A 22925-nucleotide genomic window follows, 5' to 3' on the forward strand; every position below is an offset into this window, starting at 1 on the left:
TGGATGAAGCTCGGAGGTAGAATGCTTCTGGGTTCCATCCCCAGTACCACAAAAAGTATATATATATATATATATATATATATATATATATATATATATATATATATATATATATGTTGGCTGTGTGCTAGAAACAGCTAAGTGCTACAGTGAAACAAGCATCATAGTGCTATCATTCTAAAGCCTACAGATGAGAAAGGGAGACAGACATTAAATCAGTATGCTAGGAAACAAAATTACAAGTTATAATTTTATGTAATGTTTATCTTTTTAAATTTACGTATTTATTTTATTTTAAAAATTTTAACACATAGCTGGGCGTGGTGGCGCACGCTTGTAATCCCCGCGCTTGGGAGGCTGAGACAGGAGGATCACACGGGTTCGAAGCCAGCCTCAGCTACTTAGTGAGGCTTTCAGCAACTTAGACCCAGTTTCCAAATAAAATATTAAAAAAAGGTCTGGGAGTATAGCCCAGAGGTAGAAAGCCTCTGGGTTCCACCCCCAGTACCACCAAAAAAAAAAAAAAATTAGCACATATTACACATATTTAGGAAATATGATATAATGATTTAATATAATTAATTATCAAAGGGCAATTAGCATTTTCATCATCTATCATTTTTTTGTGTGGGGAAACTTCAAATTTCTCTTTTTTAGTTCTTTATAAAGTATATAATAAAAATGATCTTAAATCACATTTACACCATTGTACTATAGAACACCAGAACATATTCATTCTAACTTTATTTTTGCATGTTCTACAGTCGCCCTCAAATCTCCTTCCACCTACCTCTCCTAACCTCTAGTGAATACTATTCTACTTCTAGAAAACTAACTTTATCTGCCACCACATGTGTTGAGAACAAGCAACAGTTGTCTTGCTTTTTGTGCCTGGCTTATCATAGTTAATCTAATGGACCTCCAACTCTATCCATGTTGCTGCAAATAACATGATTTCATTCTTTGTGATATGAGTTTCAAGGATTGATATGGGCTGCTTTTAGGAGTTAAGGATTCATTCATGGAGAGACTTGGCATTTAACTGGTATCTCAGGCGGTCAGTAAAACCTTAGCAAGGCCACAGACAGAGATGGAAGAGAGAGAAAAAGAGAGGGAGAGGGAGAGAGAGAGGGAGAGGGAGAGGGAGAGGGAGAGGGAGAGGGAGAGGGAGGGAGGGAGGGAGAGAGGGAGAGAGAGAGAGAGAGAGAGAGAGAGAGAGAGAGAGAGAGAGAGAGAGAGAAATCTAGAGGGGAACAATCAATAACCTCGTAATAGAAGAGATTAAAAAAGGATCATGGTATATTTGAGCAACTGAGAAAGAACCATCTTGGAAGCACCATTCTATTTTATTTTATTTTATTTTATTTTATTTATTTTATTTTACTGTGGCACTGGGGAATGAACTCAGGGGAATTCTACTTCTGAGCTACACCTCCCCAGCCCTATTTTTTATTCTTTATTTTGAAACAAGGTCTCATTAAGTTGTGGAGGGCCTCACTAAGTAGCAGAGGCTGGCTGTGAACTTGAGATTCTCCTGTCTTAGCCTCCTAAGTACTGGGATTATAAGTGTGGACCACCATGCTTGGCTAGAAGCACCATTTTAGAGAGGGAGGAGAGGAATGAGAGGGAGGAGATTGGAGCAAGATTAGGAGATGGGATAGCCTAGTCTCCATGCTATTATGGTTTCACTTTATTTATAAAACTCAGTGTTATTGAACTGGCATGGAGTCACACATCTTTAATCCTAGTACAAGAAAGACTGAAACAGTTTTGAGGCCAACATGTGGTAATTTAGCAACATCCTGTTTCAAAAGTAAAAACTAAAAAGCAGGGCCGGGCGTGGTGGCGCACGCTTGTAATCCCCGCGCTTGGGAGGCAGAGACAGGAGGATCGTGTAGGTTCGAAGCCAGCCACGTGCGCTGGCTTAGGAGAGCCTGTTTCCAAATAAAAATGTAAAAATAGGTCTGGGAGTATAGCCTGGAGGTAGAAGGGCTTCCAGGAACCACAGTACCACCAAAAAAAAAAAAAAAAAAAAAAAAACCCTAAAAAAGCAGTGAGTGTATCTCAGAGATAGAACAGCACTGTGTTCAAACACAGTACCCTCCCAAAACACAGATAAACCTTCAGTGTTATCTATGGAAAATGATATTCAGATCATCAATTTCACAGCCAGAATGCAATATATCAGGAACAGAAAATAATAGTTTCAATGGAGACCACTGAGTATCAAAGATCTTATTTCCGTAGAATATGTTGTCATACACCTACAGTCCCAGGATTTGGTAGGCTGAGATGGAGGATCACAGGTTTGAGGACAGTCTTAACAAGTAGTGAGATTGTTCAACCTAGAAATACTCAGTTACAAATATAAAAATAGGCCTGGAGAAGTAGCTCAGAAGAAGAATGCTCTGGTTAAATCCTCAGAACCATACACACACACACACACACACACACACACACACACACACACACATCTTAATTCTTTGTGATTTCCCTATGAAATATGACTCACCTAGGAGAAATGTACAAAGAAGTTACTTTGGAAGCAACATGCAATGGGCCTGTTTCTGCCAGCTAGTTTTTGGTGTTCTCAGCTGAGCCCAAAGTTGATATCATTGAGTTCACTGTGTGTCTCTCCTTAGAGATAGACAAGTCACTAGAATAATAAATCACCTGTGGTGCTCTCTCTCAATGGATACTGTTGGAATCTCTTCAACTTTTATGTATCTCTCTGACTTTTGTATTTGAATATAACACTTAGATAAGGGTTATAGATGATGGCCTCTGTTATAAACAGCAGCAGATTTGTAAACCTGAGTAACTATGATTTGAATACCACTGGGTGCTCTGGCGCTTTCCCACCCCCATGGTATTTCATTTGGTATTTCATTCTCATCAGTATTGAGTAGCCTGCAGTGAAACCAGCAGCTTGGTTTAGATTTGGTTGCGACTCATATACTAAATATTTATTGGGCAACTATATTGTTCTAGGTGGTACAAAAATAAATAATTGTATCTCTTGCCTTTAATGATTTCATAAGCAATTGGGGTGCTGAGCATGTAAGCAATTGCAATATTGTTGATTAACAGTTTTGAAAAAAAGCAATGTTATGTCCTTTGACAAGTGATTTATATAAAATTTATCATCAATCCTTTTTGCAACCATTTCTTCATAAAGGATAACAGAGACACCAAGAAGCTGGCTAAGAATGAACATTTTGTAATTATCTATGAAGCTCAGTTTTCTCTTCTTTTCCTGCTAGTAACCACCACTCTGTATTATTCCATCAAAAAGTATCAGTATAATATGTGCAAAATGCCAAGGCAGCATTTAGAAAGAATCATGTGAGTCTATTTGAAAGGACCCTGGAAGGGTGATATCCCACTCTTTATCTGGGCCAGTCATGGCCAATCCCTGGGAAATCACTATGACTTTACAAACAGTGACTTTATCTATTCTGGTCTCATTCATGTAGAAATATAGGGGGTGAATTGGTCAGTTTTAAAGGGTAATAGGAAATATATCTCTCACCTTGGAAACTGGTAAGTAATAGGGAAGAATCGATCCACCCTTTTCTATATGAAAGTATTCCAGCAAACAAAGGAAAGAAGCCAAATATGAGAAGGAGGGAGGGAGGGGATGGGGTGGGAATTGGGGAAGGGTTAAATGAGTGATGTGTGCATGTATGCCTCACCATCTTGTACTCTATTAGGATGTATGACTATAATACACCAACAAAAAGTTAAAACAAACTAAATAAAAAAGAAAAAATGATAGAGTAGCACCATTTTGCTGTTTCTCTTCCCAACTTGATTAAAATACTCATTGTCTATATAACACTATTCTGATATGACCACAAAACAAGAATATGAGAAAATTTATGAGCTGCAATCAGAAGGACAAGCCTAACAATTGACAAACGGCTAGTGTAGGAGTTAATTTGTAATGGTGATGCACTGGGAACCATGAGGTAGGAGAAGGGGAAAGAGAGAGTTCTCCAGGAAGGGTGGGCTGGTCATGACCAATGAGAAGGCTCAGACCATGCAGGGTTACTGGAAGCATCCCCAAGGCTGAAGGAAAGTCAGATGTGAAAGACCCAAAGCATGCTTAGAACATCAAAAACAGAACATCAAAACAGAAAAAATTTTATTGAAAACATATTGCCAAAAGCTTATTAAAAACAATTGGGAATTCTCCTCTGTTTTCATATCCTAGCCCATATTTTCTCCTGAAGATATACAATAAAGAGTACTATAGGTCAGATCCTTGACTGATTTTATTATCAGATTCTTTGTTAAATTACTTAATGCAAAATCAACAGGGATGGATTTGCGTAAGCAGTGATATAAATGCATGTAATGGAAAATAATAAGTGCTGTATAGAGCTGATCAAATATTTAAGGAGAATAAAGGGTTTAATTTAGCTTCAAAAGCCATGCTATAGAGACGATTCGGATGAAAATTAATATCTTCTATCTAACTCCAACACATAACACAGTTGGAAAATGAATGTTCCTTCTCTTCTTTAACACTCTTCACAGGAGTTGTCCCCAGGCTGATTTTTTTTCTTTTTTTTTTCTTTTTTTTCCATCCTACAAACTCTCCCACAGTTACCAAATTGACTCCTTTTATTTGAAATGCCTTGGCAGATGACTCTTAAATTGTATGTATGCCTTTTAGATACATAGTGGGTGTTAACTGGGGGTGGCTATCCCAAGTGCTCATAAGGACCTAAATATTTGAAGGAGACAGGAGGAAATTGTGTTAGTGTGGCTGTGCATTCTTCACAGACATCCACAATTATCTATTCCATGTATCTGGTGGGTTTTTTTTCTTTCTATGCTGATAAAAGAAACATAGCTTTGAGTGTTATTTGACAGCAGGATGTTAGTTTGTTACTTCTGCCCTAGACCCATCTATAGAAAGGTATAATGGGCAAGCCTCTGCAGAGATGCCACCATGTCCAAAACAAAATTGTTTTTCTCATTCAATGTCTTCCTCCTGCTGTGTTCTCTGGCTTGCTCACTGGTGTAGCCAACAAGTTGTTTCTCCAGCTAAAATTGTGGGGAATATTTTGAACTCCTCTCTCCTCTTTGCATGTCATACCACCCCAACAGCAATATTTACTTACTGATTCTATACCCTAAATATATGCTTCAGAGCTGAGTTCTTTTGCCTCTCCATTTTAGTATAGTCAGATCACTTCTGCACATCTGCAACATCTGTTGCTGTGACTTGACTCTTTCAATGCATTCTCCAGATGACCACCAGCACGAATTCACTAAAAAACCTTATTTTAACTATACTGGGTAAAGGTTTCAACTGACTACAGAACATGTTTATTCTTAACTTTACATCCACACAATATCCTCTGCCTAACTAACTTTAATATGCATTTTCAATTATGAACACTCAGACACTTAAATTGGAATTAATATCCCTATTTATATATGCTTTTTGGTGCATTAAATTATACATCCTAGTAAGATTCAAAGTAATGCAAACATCGGTGCACATTGTACTTGGTGCGTTTCCCTCTGCATCCTGTCCTGCTCCCTCCTCCTTCCCCTGCCCCCATATGTTAGTGAGATTGGTAGTGGTACTTTGTATATGGACCTAACATTATTTGAACTATTGCTTTCCTCTATTCTTTTTCCTCTCATCTCTCTATCCCAATCACTTTCCACTATCCTTGTTTATCTAAAGTCGCTTTGGTTTCCTATTTTTGTTCTATCTTCCATATATGAGAGAAAACATATGACCCATGACTTTCTGAGACTGGCTAATCTCACTTAGCATAATATTATCTAGTTCTTTCCTTTTTTTTCCTGCAGATGACATAATTTATTCTTAATGGACCAGTAAAACTCCATTGGCGTATTACCAAATTTTCTTTATCCATTTATCTGTTGGTGGACACCTAGGTAGTTTCATAATATTTCCATTGTTAATTGTGCTGCTATAAACATGGATATTCATGTATTGCTATAGTATTCTGACTAATGCTTTTGAAAAGATACCAAGGAGCATTATAGCTGCGTTCTATGGTGGTAACCATTTCTAGTCTTTTGAAAAACCTCATACTGATATCCATAGTGAATTGTACTAATTTACAACCCCACCAACAGCCATAAGAGTTTCTATTTTCCCACACCCTCACCAGCATTTATCAGTTTATTTTCTTATGATTGTCATTGTAACATGTTAAATGGAATCTCAGTACAGTTTTGATTTGTACTTCCCTGATTGCTAATGATGTTAAACCTTCTTTGGCTGTCTACTGCTCACATTATCATCATTCCGAAGATTATATCCCCATGTATTATACCAAACCTTGGCATTTGCTGCCCTATGCCAATATTTTCCCCCTGGCTACCTCCTCCTTATTCATTCACGATACAGATTAATGTTAGCACCTCTGAGAAAACTTCCTTTGCATCCCAGGCTGATAAAGTCACTTCTTTCCCTGTGCTCCAAATGCTCTTTATTAATAATTCTACTTTAACATTTACTCAACTGAACTCCAATTATCAGCTTAGGCATCCTTCTCACTGGCAAGATCATGCTCTTCCTTCCCCAAGGGCAGAGACCAGGGGTTTAAAATGGGCACAGTGTTGGCACAAAGTGGCTGTTGAATAATCACCTCAAGACTGAAGGAGTGGATGAATTGATGGGTTCATAAATGGATTCCAAAAGTTTTGCTTGTGAGTAATGTTTTTTCTAAGTCAGTATGTCTTAAGACTTTTTTTTTTTTGCAGGGAAAGGAGTTACTGGGATTGAATCCAGTCATTTTTATTTTTGTAGTAATTTTGAGACAAGATCTGCTTAAGTTGCTGAGTCTGGCCTCAAACTTGTGATATTCCTGTCTCAGCCTCCCTGAGTAGCTGGGATTATAGGCTTGTGTCACTTGCCCAAGATTTTATGTGTTTACCCTTCCTGTCCACTCTTCCCACTCCATGTGCTAAGGAGCACGTGTGTGGTGCACGCACGTGTGCACGCGCTCGCGCGCACACACACACACACACACACACACACGCACGCAAGCATATATACATACCTATGACTTGAAGCCCTTTGATTCCCAGGGAATTTGTCCTATTTTGTGTGTTAAATTATTCAATTATGTGACAATAAGCAGGTTATATTGCTTTCTAAATTTTGCTGGGTTTAAAATTTCAAAGTGTTATTAAACTTTGAAGGTATTCAGAAACTCTGTGTCAGGAGAGTTCATGTTTCTTCTGCAAGGTGGTGCTGTAGTGGATGGATAATTATTGAATGGGTATGGGGAAGATCCTAGCCTTCCACTGTGCAAGCTATGAATGACTGCTCTTTAAGTCATACTCAGCTCTACACACCCACCTGCCACAAGGTGTCCTACATGGATTTCCTTTTAATAGATTCAGTTTTGACATGTCTTTTAAGTGTTGCGTGATGACAAGCAGGGCTTATTGAAGGGATAAATGGTGGATGGTGTTGAGAACACTTCTTTTAGCCCAAAATAGACAAAGTGTTCAAATATGATCTAGTTTCCCAGGAAATTTACATCCCTACAAAATGTGAATCTGCCAAAGGACCAGTCAGTGTATAAGGGGTAGCCACAACCATTATAAGCATATTCTACTAGTGAAATAATTTTAAAATTTGAACAGTGAAATGTGTGTTGTGCTACAAATGATTTTTCTGAAGAGAGACAATCAGTATTTTCTAAGTGTTTGCCCACAGCAGCTCCACCCTTTGTGTAGCCTTTAAAAAATATCTATGTTTTTATTAGGAGAAAAACAATGGGGGAAAGAAGCCCTCCTTGTTCTGAGTTATAAGATAAATAAGTTTTAGAAATTATAAAAAGTTTGCACTTTCTATCCATCGTGTACATTCTGGGTGTTACCTGAGAACAAGGAACTAAGTGTGTGGTAAGGTGTTAGGCCCTGCCTTGGGTCATATCTTAGAGATGTCAATAGACTGTCATGTTATAATGAATTTAATTTAAAAATAAATATATAGGGATTTCATATTTGTACTCAACCCACTAAAATCTTCCTTTTCTTCCACATGTGGCTGCTTCTATTCCTACTCACCATAGATTAGAATGACCTCAACTCTGCCAGGATGATGACTTTCACTTGGAATTTTTCATGATAATTTTTCTTATTTTTATGCTTTAATACATTTTATTTTGTATATTTGAGGTTTATATCTTGGTATTATGGAAACTGACAGCCTTTTTAAGAAAAATTTATGTTCAATTTGTATTGCATTTAATTACTGATTTATTGAATATATATACATACATATGAATATCTAAACTCATGTTTACATAATTACATATAATTATATCTAATTCAGCAATGTTTTATACATAAACATACACTCATATTAGTAGATACATACATACATGCATATATACAGTATTCCCTTGGTATCCAGGAGAATTGGTTTCAGGTCCTCTAAGGACACAAAATTCAATGGATTCTCAAGTCCCTTATATAAAATTGTGTAATATCTGCACATAACCTAGATATATCCTCCTTTAAATCATATTTTGGTTATGTATAACACCTAATGCAATGTGGCATGCAAATAGTTATTATACTGATCATACTGTATTGTTTCTGTAATAATAATAAGAAAATATCTGCAGATTTAGTACAGATGTGGTTTTATTCTGAATATTTTTATGTACCTATGGTTGAATCCATATATATAATATATATATACACGTATATTAAATATCCTATTTGTATTCTCAAAGCAACCAGAACTTTAATAAAACTCTAGTGCCTCCCCTGAAAGTCAATTGTGAATTCTCAGCTTTGCAATTGTTTGAGAGTAATACAACCCATGCTCAGTCATGTGTGTGTAATTACCTCTTACCTTGCATCGATATGGAAAAGAGCAAAAGTGAGTAGCATTGGGTGGCCACTGCTAGTGGCCCATTCATTCCATTCCCTGAGTAAAGAGTGTAAATAAAAATGATAAATAAGGCAGAGTTATAAGAACTCACAGTTGCCAGGCAGGATGGTCCATGACTGTAAATCCAGTACTTGGGAGGCTGAAGCAGGAGGAATGCAGGTTCAAGGTGAGCAGTACATGGTAATTTTCAAAAAAATAAAGATAAAATAGGCCTTGGGGTGTAGCTCAGAGGTATAGTGGATACCATACTCATACCTACACACATCCACATACACACAAAAGTGGGGGGAATAGTAGAGGATGAACTAATACTCTCCAGTTAGAGCTGAGCTGAGATGCAGACTTCCAGGAGGGGGCGCTAGGAATATTGAAAAAAACGCTCTATAAAAGTAAGTTATGTTGGAAGTTGTTTTAGAGCCATAACTTTGCAAGACCGTGCACAAAAAGGGGGCGAGGGACAATAGACAAATAAGTTTGATAAATGTTGAATATTATCTCTTTTTAGTAAGTTAAAAATGCGTGCATATACTGCAGCTCCTTAGAAATTCTGCAATCAAGAGAGGACTTAATTACTCTGTGGGCCTCTCCATGCAGAATGTTGGTCTGTATCTCCCATTGGGTTTTTCTGAGCTGCTGTGGTTATGCACAGGCACAATGAGAACAGGAAGAACTTTCAACAGAGTTCCCAGAGTCAGAACCTCTCCAAGAGAGTGCAAACATTGGATGCCATTTTGTCCAATCTTGTTGCCAGTCAGCTGATCATAGGGTCTGCCAGACTAGCCTTCCAGCTTCTCCGTGGTGAGAACCTCAGTACATTGTGTACTGAATTGGAATCTACAACTTCTGAATTCTCCCTTGGATGTTGCCTTCTGAAGAAATCTATTTGCAACTTCTTCTGGAGATTTGAAAGCATCTATTAAATCTCTTTGCCACTGCTCTTACGAGCCTTGGCTCATCAGACCTAGTACAGTTATTAAGTAAAATTTTCTCATGCTCTGCTCAGGTGAATTAGACAATACACACACACACACACACACACACACACACACACACACAACATATGTTAAATAGATTTATAGATTACATAATCAGTTTAGATTTAATGTGGTCAACACAATATCATTTACCAAATTCTACACTTATATTTTTCTTTGGGTAAGTCTTACTGAATCCAACAGGAATTGCAATGTAGTGACAACCTAATCCAGCATTCAGCAGGTGCTCTGCCACAGATACTCTCAAAAGTAAGCCTCGCTGTTTATCTGTGGTTTTCCCCAGTGCTTAGCTCAGCATTGTTTAATCATAAAGTTGGTATCAGAGGCATTTTTTCTAAATATAAGTTTTATCACCCATTGGAGCTACCAATGAGCTGTTACTTCCTAGAACAATGACAACAAGAATAGCAAAGCATTCTATACCATTCACTGTGTGGCCTTAGTGTTATAAGTCCTGTAAACAATTTCATGTATACAATTCTCAGGACTACTCTAAAGAACATAAAATTATGGGCAAATTATTGTCTTTATGTCACAGATCAGAAACTGAGACATGGAAAGGCTAAATAACTTGTCTATGTGATTTGAATACCATCCCTGGTTAGAGTTTGGATTCGAATCCAAGCAGTCATGCTCCAGAGACCATGTTTCTAATGACTATATTATATTACTTGTCTTGGTTGGATTAGTACACACTTGATTCAAAAAGGCTGCATCACAATTTATTTGGCTGCCAAATATTTAAAGAAATGAAGAATCACCTGTGAATGTAAAAAGTAGGGTAAATTCATGTAGGCAAATATTAACATTAGAAAATTTACCTGATAAACGCAAACAATTTAGCAAGACCCAAGAGTAATAGCGTGGGGAGCTGTGGTGTTTATTTCCCATTTCACAAAATAAAGCAGCCAACCTTGCCTTTGTCTCAACAAGTAGTTTGTTTAGCTTCTCGGAGGAATAGCAGCAAATGTAAATAAAATCAATAACAGCTGAAAAATCTTAACAGGTAATGTATATCAGCTTTTCTCTGTATGCCTCTGCCTGTCGATTCTATTTCAAGATACTGCATACAGGATTTCTCATTTGGGTTTCTGAGATATATTGTGCCTCAGCAATATACACATCAAACATGTTGGAAGGCAGCCCCAAGAAGCAACAGCCACTTGAATTATACATTGCCTCCCAAGGTGATGGGAACTTAGACCTGTCTGCCTGACTGCTTTTGAAGAATTCCACCTAGAATGGAACAACACACACACACACACACACACACACACACACACACACACACACACACCACATGCACACACACACACTAAAAATTGATATATGTTTGACAATTCAGAAGAAGAATAACAAAAATCTTATGTCTATTAACAGTCACTGTGGATAAAAAGATCTGTACCTTTTCTATTCAGTATCCAGCACAGAAGTATCCAGCACCAGAAGACTCTAGTGCCTGCCTGCCAGACTGGTAGTGTCCTCAGATCTCAGTTATTTTGCAAAACCAGAGTTGTTATCCTTGCTAATGTCTAATAACCCTATTTATGGACCAGCCACCATAGAAGTAATTATTAGTATTCTCAGCCTTGTTCTGTAAACTTGTAATGGTGTGTTTCATTGTTTGTGGTGTTAGCCTTGGGCCATTAGACATAATTCTGTTTACGACTATGAAGTCAGGCTGTCCATCCAGAGCATGACGGATTATGTATTCACCACATCTGCTGAATCAGCTGGGCTTGTGCAGTGAATACTATATCCTCATTTGCAGAACTCGATGGGCTTCTGAGTGAACATCCACAGGATTTGGCTTGTAATGTTTAGAACACAATTTATTTCATTTTCCTCAGTTAAATGGATCCCTTATGCTTTCAATTAGCCACAGTTTGTATTTTGCTTTACAAGTTGAAATTCGTTTTTGTTTTTGCTATGGTATAATATCCACATAAGAATCCTCTTTCTTCACCTTGGGATGAAAAATCTAAGCAACCATTTTTTCCTATCCATGGAGAAACTGAGATAAAACATTTTTAGTAAGGCTCAATCAAAATGTGCTAAAATTAGCTGTCCTTAGAGTTTATTTTTTTCTGCCACAATTGAAGCTCTAGACCTCCTGTAATAAACATGTGTTTTGTTTATATTTTAGATTTTGATTCAAGAACAAGATTCCTTTGACCTTTAGGCTCTTCCACACACATCCACTGGGAAACATGGAGTGAAGAAAATGTGGACGCTTTTATAGGCCAGGATAGGAGAAAATGCTTTTCCTCTCTATACACATACTGGTAGCTACAAGTTGGTTATATGACCCTGCTGAGATGCATAATATTCTAAAAATGACAGTCCCTTGCTTAAGGGTTGCTAAAGCAACAATTCTATATTCTTCGAAGAAAAGTACCAATCTTTAGTAGGTTCTACAACAATGTGTTATCTTACTGAGCCTCAGTTTTGTCATTTAAAATGAAGAGAATTTAATTTGCCTCACAGATTATTATTTTTATATGGGGTTATTAACATTGAAAAATCATGTGAATTGCAAGATGCTATATAAGTTTAAACTTTTTTGGGGAGGGGGAAAACTGAGGATTGAATCCAGGGGCTTCGTTTGTCTAAGCTACACCCCAGCCCATTTTTTTTCTTTATTTTGAAACAAGGTCTCACTAAATTGTAGAGGTACTCTAAAATTTTTAATAATAAAAATAAGAATAAGAAGTAGTAGTAGTAATGGCATAAGAAGTAGTAGAGTAGTAGTAGTAGTAGTAGTAGTAGTAGAAGTAGTAACAGCATTAAAGTAAAAATGATTCATTGTCTTTTCCTAGCCTAGAGAATTTGGTGCATACTAGGGAGCTGGGTCATATGATAAGCATAGTGATGTTACTTTCATAATTGTCCTTTGTATTTAGACCTTTTTTTGAATGTCTGTTGAGATATGCCAACACAATTCATGGAGTCAAATTTTATATATCAGAAGGAAGTCTTTGGGCACACCAGGAAGGTTGACCATCCATTTTACAAATAAAGTCTGATCACTCCCTAGTAATTGCTTTAATTGAAGGTTAAAAATTATTAACCAAAAACAACACCTGAATTTATCCTCACACAAAATTACCTCAAATAACAATAGGACCTTTGGTAAAAACTGATTTGTAAGGTATAAATGGCGCTTGGTTTCTGTACCCTGAGAAGAGCTGTAGGGACAGTAATACACAAGTTAAAAGCATGAGGCTGCTGGGTGGTGGCACACGTCTGTAATCTCAATCATTTGGAAGTTGAGAAAAGAGGATAACAAGTTTGAAGCCAGCATGCTGTATCTTATGGAGACCTTGTTTGGAAATAAAAAATTAGAAAGATCTGGAGACATAGGTCAGAGGTAAAAATGCCTCTGGGTTCAATCGCCAGTGCCACAAGAGAAAAAAATAATGAAGCTTTGTGATTAAAGAAATCTAAATAGAATTTGCCTCTACATTAACAAGTTGTATGAATTCCAATTATTTGTCTATCTGGTCCTCTGTTTTATCACATATTCAATAGAGAAATGTTAATAAACTTAAGTGCTTTTTATGTGAGTTAAATTTGATGCTCAAATATTAGCTGCAAGGGAAGACACTGTTCATAAGCCATTCTTATCTTCACATAAACACTGTATATTTCTAAAGTCCCACAATAAGGTAGTAATAAAACTATGACTAGAACTCAGGACAGTCTGAATCCAAAATTTATTTTCATAATTTTTTCTTTTTGCCTTTCCAGGCTTAAAACTATGCCTGGCCATGATAATTTCTCAATAAATCACAGCAATTACTGTTAATATCTGTGTTTGTGTTCAGGTCAATTGCTAGATGATATCAAGTATTCTCTTCCCCAGTGATTCAGATATTAGATATGAGCATTCCCCACAGTGATAATGGTGCCTTGAAATCATAGCTCTTCCTGAAAATCTCTTCAGGGACACCACTCTTAAGGGAAGATTGTGCTAGTTCCATTTCATAGATAATGTATAAAATATTTAATTGCAATATACTATATTTGTATGATATATTTTCATTGATTTCTAATAATTTTGATTTTCTGGCGATGAAGTTTAAATTATGAATTTTCCTCTTTTAAAAATAAACTGGGCATGGTGGTGTATGCTTGTAATCCCCACGCTTGGAAGGCAGAGACAGGAGGATCGCGCAGGTTCGAAGCCAGCCTCGCTGGCTTAAGAAACCTTGTTTCCAAAAATAAAAATAGGTCTGGGAGTGTAACCCGGAGGTAGAAGGGCTTCCAGGAACCCCAGTACCACCAAAAAATAGAATAAAATAAAATAATTTTGAGGAAGACTAGAATAGGACAAACAAGAATATTCTGGAAACAAAAATATGGAGGCTACATACTATGAAAATATTCAAAAAATTAAAAAAATGAAAGTACTAAAATAATCTTAAGAGTACAACAAGAAGACGAAATTTGCTTTAAGAATAAAATTTAAAATATTTTATGCTAGTGTCTAGAATCAATGAGGAGAAATCTTCTAATATACACTGCAAAGTCATTCAGCTAAAATATGTTAGATATCTTTTATTTTACAACACCCAGCAAACACAATTTCATATGGATTAAGCATTTAAATGTATAAAATAGAGCTACAAAAGAAGTATAAAACACAGGTGGTACCTCTAATCTCATGAAGGGAAAATGCTATTCTAACCAAAGAAATCAATCAAAAGAAATTTAGAGACACATTGCGTTGGTTATTCAACTACCATAGAAATTTGTGTGCATCCAAGAAACTAAAAGGCAAATCAATACATCGGATTGCATGAGACTGAAGAACTTCTGCTCAGCAAAGAAAACTGGCAAGAACTTCAATCGAGAGCCAACAGAATGGGAGAAGATTTTTGCCACCTACTCCTCAGATAGAGGACTAATATCTGGAATATACAGAGAACTCAAGAAACGTAACACTAAAAAAACCAAATAATCCAATCAAAAAATTGGCAAGTGAACTAAATAGACACTTCATGAAAGATGAAATTCAAATGGCCAATAAATGCATGAACAAATGCTCAATATCATTAGCAATCAGAGAGATACAAATCAAAACTACCCTGAGATTTCACCTAACTCCAACTAGAATGGCAATCATTCAAAACACAACAACAAATGCTGGGAAGGATGTGGAAAAGTGGGAACTCTAAAACACTATTGATGGGATTGAATTAGTGCAACCACTTTGGAAAACAGTATGGTAGATCCTCAGAAGAATGGGAACAAATTTACCATTTGACCCAGCAATACCACTTCTGGGTATCTACACAAAAGATAGGAAGCCAAACTACCAAACTAATGCATGTGTATCTATGTTCATAGCTGCACAATTCACCATAGCCAAACTGAGGAACCAGCCAAGATGTCCATCAACAGATGAATGGATTACAACACTGTGGGATATTACACAATGGGATTGTATTCAGCCATAACAAAACACAATTACATCATTTTCAGGGAAATGGATGGAACTGGAAGATATTATGCTAAGTGAGATTAGTCAGTCACAAAAAATAAGAAATCGGATGCTTTCCTTAATATGTGAAAGCTAAGGAGAAATGGTCATAGGAGGAATTCTAGATGAAAAAGGAAATCTTATAGAGGAGCAAACAAGACAACCTAAATGAGGGAATGGAAGGGGGGAAGAAGGAAACTCTCTAAAGCACATAATATACTTAAACAAACCTATCAGTGTCAACCACTGAGCCAAGCACGGGAAGAAGCGATGGGGAGGGAATAGGTTGGGGATTGGGTGGGGCTAAGTGGGAGATGTGTGCATGTATGTCTACACAGTTTTGTATCCCATTTTGATGTATGAATACAATGCACCAATAAAAAAATTAAATAAAAGAAATTTGTGTGCATCAAAAATATTTAAATGGAAAGGAAATATGAAACTGGGGCAAATATGTAGAACATACCCTTTATTTCTTTTTAATAATAGTCTTGTGAGGGAGATAACATTATATATGAATATTATATACTTATATTTTGCATAGATAATATGCATATATATGAATAAAAATATATATGAGAAAAACTGAAACCCAGGCACTTTAAGTAATTCAGTACTTTGCTCAAGGTCACTCAGCTATTGCATGAAAGGACTTGAATTTAAACTTTGAAAGGGTGCCCTTTCTCCTCACTGGACTTTCTCAATTAAAAATATAAGTGAGTGAATGAATAAATAAATAAATAAAATAAGTCTGGAACTATTGTAATGGTGCTTTTTGTTTTTTATTTGTTTCTCTTTTCCTATAATAAGCAGTCATTGACTTTTAGTTGATGTAAGTTAGCAATTTCTGATCTAATCTTTTTCTAACTAAAATAAAGTTCAACATTTAATATAAAGTACCAAACAAATAAAATTAAAAAAAATTAAAGTATGTATCTGCCAATATAAATGCTTTGGTAAGCCTCAGGCCTCTTTAGGACCAGGCCTGACCTGTGTACTGCTAGGGAAGTGCTAGGCACTAGCCTCTCTTCTTAGGCCTCTTTCCCATAGTCAGGAGTTTCTGGACTCTCTGATATAAAAAGCCTTATTTATTCGCCCTGGAAATCTTGTGCCCATCATAGTTACCTACAAAACCATCAACTTTTGAAAGCTCTGTTAGGATCTCCTTGAAGTCATCTTAAAGTAAAATAATCACTCCTCATAAATAACTTGTGTACATCTGTTAAGGCAAATCACACCAGATTGTAATTTTCTGTTCACCTGTCTGACTTCCCTACCAATCTCATATATTAAGCTTCTAATTCTTCTGCTAGGCAACTTTTTTTTTATCACTATATCTCCTGAATCCAGCACCCCACTGGGAACATAATAGGAGATACATCAATATACTGTGAGCTGTACAAAATTCTAAGGTGAATCAACAGTGCTTTGTTTATTCTAAAATACATTCATTTGATTTCTGTGCCTCATAATTCTTCTAATTCCAGAAGAATTAAAGGGACAGTACTGAAATCATCCTGCAGACTAGGGACGAAATGCCCATGGAAACACTCTTATGTTACCATGTGCTTCCTGAGTCACTCCAAAGCAGCCTCTTCGAAGAGATCCCTTGTTCCATCACATAGTTCCAAACTCTGTTGTCTATGTTGTCCTGCTGGTCTACTTGAACAGAGTATATGGGACATGGGAGCTCTTGGAATGAATGAGAGGTGGAAGACCTTTTCTAGTAAGTACCACACTCCTTGGCTTGGTCTTTATGCTATTATTTTATTGTCTTCATTATCAGTGACAAACTCTTCTGAGCATTCACTTTTCAGATTTTCTCCAAGGTGCCAGGCTATAAAGATGATCAGATTCCTAGAAAATCTACCACACCTGTCTATGTGGAATTCATGCTCTAATGTATAACAGAAGTGCCTATGCATGTGTACATATACACACAGATTATTAGGAGATTGGATTCTGAATGAAAGACACAGAGAAGTATCAGAGCATAAAGAAAGAGAAAGAATGTAAAGACTAGAACCAAAGGCAACTGAACTCAATTTAGTTCTGCTCCTTACAAAGGAAACAAAGAGATTACATTTGACACACTTTGGAGGGACCTGGATTTGAGTCCCTGATGTTCTTCTTCTAAGTTTTCAAACCTAGACTCAACCTCTTACTAGCATCATTTTCTGATCCAAAAGGGAGAGAAATATTATCCTTTTTTATAGCAAAAGAGCACACTTACATAAAGCCTACTCACATAATTTATTCCTATAAGAGCTAGAGTTCTTCAGGCTTCAACAGCCCAGGGGGGAGAAATGAGGATATACTGCTATGTGTGCCCAGCATTTTCAGCCTCATTGCTACCACTTAAGAAGGAAGGCCCTCAGCCTCCCACATGGCCACCCTTATCCTATAGTGTTGCGTAATTGACACAATCCACTTGTCACTATGACCACAGCATCACTGTTCTGTTGCCGTGGTGAGGGCTATTACACAAATGCCCTTCTCATCCATATTTCCACATCATGCCCTGACTTTGATCATACTAACCAGAATCACTCATGCCATTGCCTACAGTTGTCACTAACCTGGCATGACTGCAAACCTTTGCCTTTTATGGCTGTGGTCTGTGGATCCTGCTGCTGCTCTAAGTTCCTCTATAGAGTGGCCTTGATCTCTTGTTATTGCTATAATTGCTACCTTTATTTTTTCTATTATCAAACTTTCAAGACTAATAGTGTTTAGCTGTGAGAAAGTGCAAGGTGATGTATTTATTCATTCTGAGTGGCATCCACCAAGCACCTACTGTGTGTCAGACATTATTTCCAATAATAAAATTCAACAGTGAACAAACATGACACAATCCTTGACCACATCCAAAAGTTTATCATTCACAAATGGCTTTTCTCTCTCACCTTTATGCCTGAAGAAAAAAAAAAAAATCAAATACAGTCTCTCTCTGTTCCATGAAGGATTATTTCTCAAAATCTTAAAATTTAGCCTGTGCTTCCCCCGATATGCACCCTCAGCAATGTCCACATGATACAAGGAAGGGAAAAGTTAATATCCACTTAAATAAAACTGTTTTCCAATCCAGCTTCTGCCAGCCATGATTCCTTGGGAATGCCATTTTACCCAGGGTCTAGAATATAGCAAACATCAATTAAAGTTACTCTTGATTCGTGGATCCCTTTGACCCCAATCAGATTATTTTTCAAAGGGGAATAATTCTACTTCATTGGCTCGTTCCTATGGTTATTAGGAGCCGGAGAGTAATGGAAAAGACAAAGAATAGTTTTGGAAGGTGCCAGAGGAATTAAACAACTGCAAGGTCATTACTCCCCCTTTCTTTTGTTGTATGTGTGTGGGGATTTTTGTGTTTCTATAATAAAGTACCTGGGGTTGGATAATTGTAAAGAGATGAGACTTATTTAGCTCACAGTTTTGGAGACTTAAGAACATGGTACCAGGATCTGTTCATCACTGAAGAGGACTTCATGGAGATCACATCACATGACAAGGGCACTCATGCAAGAGAAGTGGCACGTAAGACATGAAGCAGGAGACTAAGGAAACCAGACTTCCTGTTTTTATGACCCACTCTCAGGAGAACTAGCCTGGGCCTGGAAGAACAGAGCTGCTCGTTTCCAAGCATGATTCCAAATGATCTAAGTACTTCCCACTAGGCTGCACCCCTTAAAGGTTCTACCACCTCAACACTACTACACTCATGGCAAAGCTTTTAGCAGGTGAATTTGGAATGGTGGAAAAATGCATCCAGACCATAGCAGACGGAGGACTTGCTTCTTATCTTCCCAGCTAAGATGGAGAAGACACCCTTCCCCTCTTTTTGCTGCCCTTGAAACTAGCTTTTATTTTCAAAGTCCTCTTCTATTACTTTCTCTGTCTTCATCCCTGTGCCAGCGCTACTCATTTGTAAAACAGGAATGACAGCCTTACTGGCCTTGACATGTGTTTTAAAGGCTGAATTTGGCCTGCTGGGTCATGGACTCAGATTAGAAGACAATAGAGTTAAGTGGCTATAGCTTTGGAATTTAGTATCCTGGCTCCGTCATTTCCTTTGAATGACCTTAAACAAATCAGTTAATCTCTTTGTGACTTATTTTTTGTAAAATAAGGGAAAAAACAGCTACTTTAAGAGTTGCAATAATGACATAAATCATGTCTATAAATTATGAAGCCCAGAGTGTCTCACATAATGAGCAATGAATTTGTGCTAGGTACTAATTATAAAATGAATGTGATTACATCTTACCTTTCTTCCCTTTGCCTCAATAGTGCTTTGCCTCAATAGTGTTTTGATCTTTTCTGTCTTTCATGCAATTCTCTATGCATTCTTTTGCAGAAAAAGGCTGAGTCAAATAAGACAGATTCTGGAGACAATGCATGCTTTCTGGCTTTTTTTCTTGGATCCATACAGTAGGGTCATGACAGTGTAGGAAACCTGGTAGAGAGCAAGCAGGATTCCTGGCTGTACAAGGAACTCAGGACCGCACAGGAACTATACTGCTGCTGGTCTGGCAACAGAGACTCTGAGGGCTCCATTTTACCACCCTGGAGCCTCGTGATCCAGCTGCAGTGTTTAGAGGACAAGTACATTTCCTGCCCAGATGTTTGCATCCTTCCTCTCTGCTTCCTTAGGTCTCATATTTTCATCATGGTGCTCATCACACCCATTAGCTGATTTAGGATTGAATCTAGTGGAATAGAACTCATACAGATTGAGCCATATGAAGTTGCTTACATTTGGCCTCTTTTGACTGTTTGATTAGTGCACAAAAATTCCAACTCATATTTATCTACTCACCCCACTACACTATCCATTACATGAGAACCAACAAAGAAAATTTATTGTTCCTTCCAATTGAAACACCTGGTGCAGTTCTTTGTGTATATTTGGACCTGATAAATAGGTGTTGAATAATCGTATAAGGCATATGGGAATTATTTGTGGACTCTGAGATCTTATGTAAGAGGTTACACCTGAGAATAATTAGTATGTACTAATATCATTGCATTAAAATATGTCCCATCTTTTGTGGCTGAGTTGGAGATGAAGGAAGAGGAAATTAGCATAAGACTTTGCACAGTGGGATTAAATATATTTTCCTGAGACCTCCAAGGCAAATTCATCTATTTCTGATATTCCAGAAAACTATGTATTATATACTACATATGATATATAATATATTAACATATATAACATATATATTTTATTTATATAAATATGTCTCTACCATTCACAAAGACTTTGAAAATAGCTGCAATAAATGTCAGGATTGAAGGATTTCAGGCAGAGGACTCTGTCCTACTGAGGTTTGCAGTTCATGGATGGTAGCCCTGAAGAAAGCCTGAGTGATTGTATGGAAAGGTGGAGGCCAGATAATGGGAGATGGGTGAGATGACCAGAGATGTGAGTTCTGAACATAAGATATGTGATGAGAACTAGAGGAGGAGATGGGCTGGACAAACCGTAAGGACAGTTTATTCCACTGGATGAGTGGGATAAAAGGGGCAGTCTGCACTGGGAAACTATGTGGATAGCAGTGCCACTTTCTGGTAGAGTAATACAAGAAGAAAGGCTTTGGGGAGGAAGATATTGAATCTGATTTTGAGCCTATCGAGTAGGAAATATGGCTATACAGAGTTGGACTTGACCTCTCAGGTATGCAGGATGGATGCTCATCTGTTCTGTTTTCCTCTTCATTTGATGCACACCACTGTCTCAGGGAGGATGTTGAAGTGGCTGAAACAGAAAAGAACCTGGTAGAAACCGAGGCGGTCTTGAACTCAGGACCACTGCATCCTTTAATCTCCTCATTGTCTGTCCATTTATGAGACTGCCCTAGCAGAGCTGACAGATGCCAGGTCCCCAGTCATTCCTGGCCTCCTCAGGATTCAGTGTACTCAGAATTTGACTCATGAGCAGTACTTTTAAGATTTTAATTAATCATTAACTGGCTTGCCCTCCGAGCACTTTTTGCTCCTGCTTTGAATTGTTAGACAGATGGCAGGCGCTCATTTCCTCAGCCTTGTCATCCATTTGCATGGCAGCTGAAATATCAAGCACAGACTTGGAGAGGGATCATAATTCATTATAATTAGTCTTCTTTGATCATTTGTCCTTTGTCCTAAGTATAGTAGCAACATTTAATTGTGGCTGGAGTATTTGTCTAGAACCACATCCAAACTATACTCCCTCTCTCTCCATAAACGTCTGAGGGCACCTCTGATCCCGGGAAGACCTCTCCCCATTTCTCTTTATAAAAAACTGCAGAGCAGCCTGTCAGGAGTGCTGGGCTGAGACGCAGTGACCTCAGTAGGACCACTTTGCTGGATCTCATCCATTAGCATTGTTAACTCATATAGTGACTTGTGAAGACTTATGTGAGAAAGGAAATATCCCTACCTGAGAGCTTATTGTGACATGATCGCAATTGATCTTCAGAAGAATCCTAAGGCTGACTATCTGGGCAGCACCACACGGCGACTACATAACAGAGCTGGAATCCAGCCCCTCATCTGCCTGAGTCCCAAGCCTATGGACATGTACAGTTCAGTTTAGCCCTATCCCCAGCAGTGGGTTTATTTGGAAAATAAAGTTAGATTTTATTGAGGGTGATGTTGCCGGGTACTAAGTTGTTGCAAAGTAACTTCCTGTTCTGCCAATTAAAGTCATTTTATAAAAAAAAAAAAAGCCAAAATGCTTTCATATGTCTGTCTGTGATTTAGACTTTCATGTCTCACAGAATTGTATGGCATAGCTTTCAATCTTTGTCTTCACTTACCCAAATCTTCTGGATTAGTAGGTGGTCCCATTTTACAGGTGAGAAAATTGAGGTCAGATAGCTCTGAAATCATCAAACTTTAGTCCTGCAGATTCATACAGTCCCTCCAAAACGGGATCCAAGTAGAAGCAAAAAATAGGAAGAATCAAACTCAGGTAATTCTTTTTCTTGGAGGCTGACATTCACCTCCGAGTCAGATGGTTGGGATTTGCTTCTTTCCACTTTTCAGATTTTGACACTAAGTGATAATTATAGAGCCTGAGAGGCACCCAGTGCTTTTGCAGGAGCTAATTGACTCAACGAAGGGAAGGCTGATTGTGCAGCGGAATCCAAACTACCAATTAAAAGAGAAGGAAATCACATGCACATGATATCTTGGATATTTTTATCACAGGGAACTAAAAGAGCCAGTCTTCCCTGTCGCCGTGGAGATTGCCTCTAAGTCAAAGGTCCTGGCTCTGGGGCACTCAGCGGGAGGCCGGGGCCCAGCCAAGATCACAGTAAGGGCTGGTAAGCCCACCCTGTCATAACCCCTCTGCCTTTAATGGGTGCCCCAGAGGCTTTGCTCTTCTGGGCTAAAATGAGAAATCTTGGCAAACAAAGACATTAGATTCAATGCTCAATGAGAGAGGAAATCAGGCAAAAAGAAGCCAAATTCATCAATTAACTGTCAGAAAAATGGGGCTCAACACGCACTAATAATGTTCACTTTTGTACGGTGCTTTGGAGTTAAC

At 37.7% G+C, this 22925-nt stretch overlaps 1 protein-coding gene across 5 annotated transcripts in view; it reads left to right on the forward strand.

Annotated features, from left to right (window-relative positions):
* The window catches only part of NRG3 (neuregulin 3), a gene marked incomplete at both ends in the record, with an annotated part of 1125058 nt that overhangs the window by 546936 nt on the left and 555197 nt on the right, over positions 1-22925 (forward strand). The window lies entirely within an intron of this gene.

The sequence above is a fragment of the Muscardinus avellanarius genome, assembly GCF_963383645.1.
Source record: "Muscardinus avellanarius genome assembly, chromosome: 4".
Taxonomy (NCBI): domain Eukaryota; kingdom Metazoa; phylum Chordata; class Mammalia; order Rodentia; family Gliridae; genus Muscardinus; species Muscardinus avellanarius.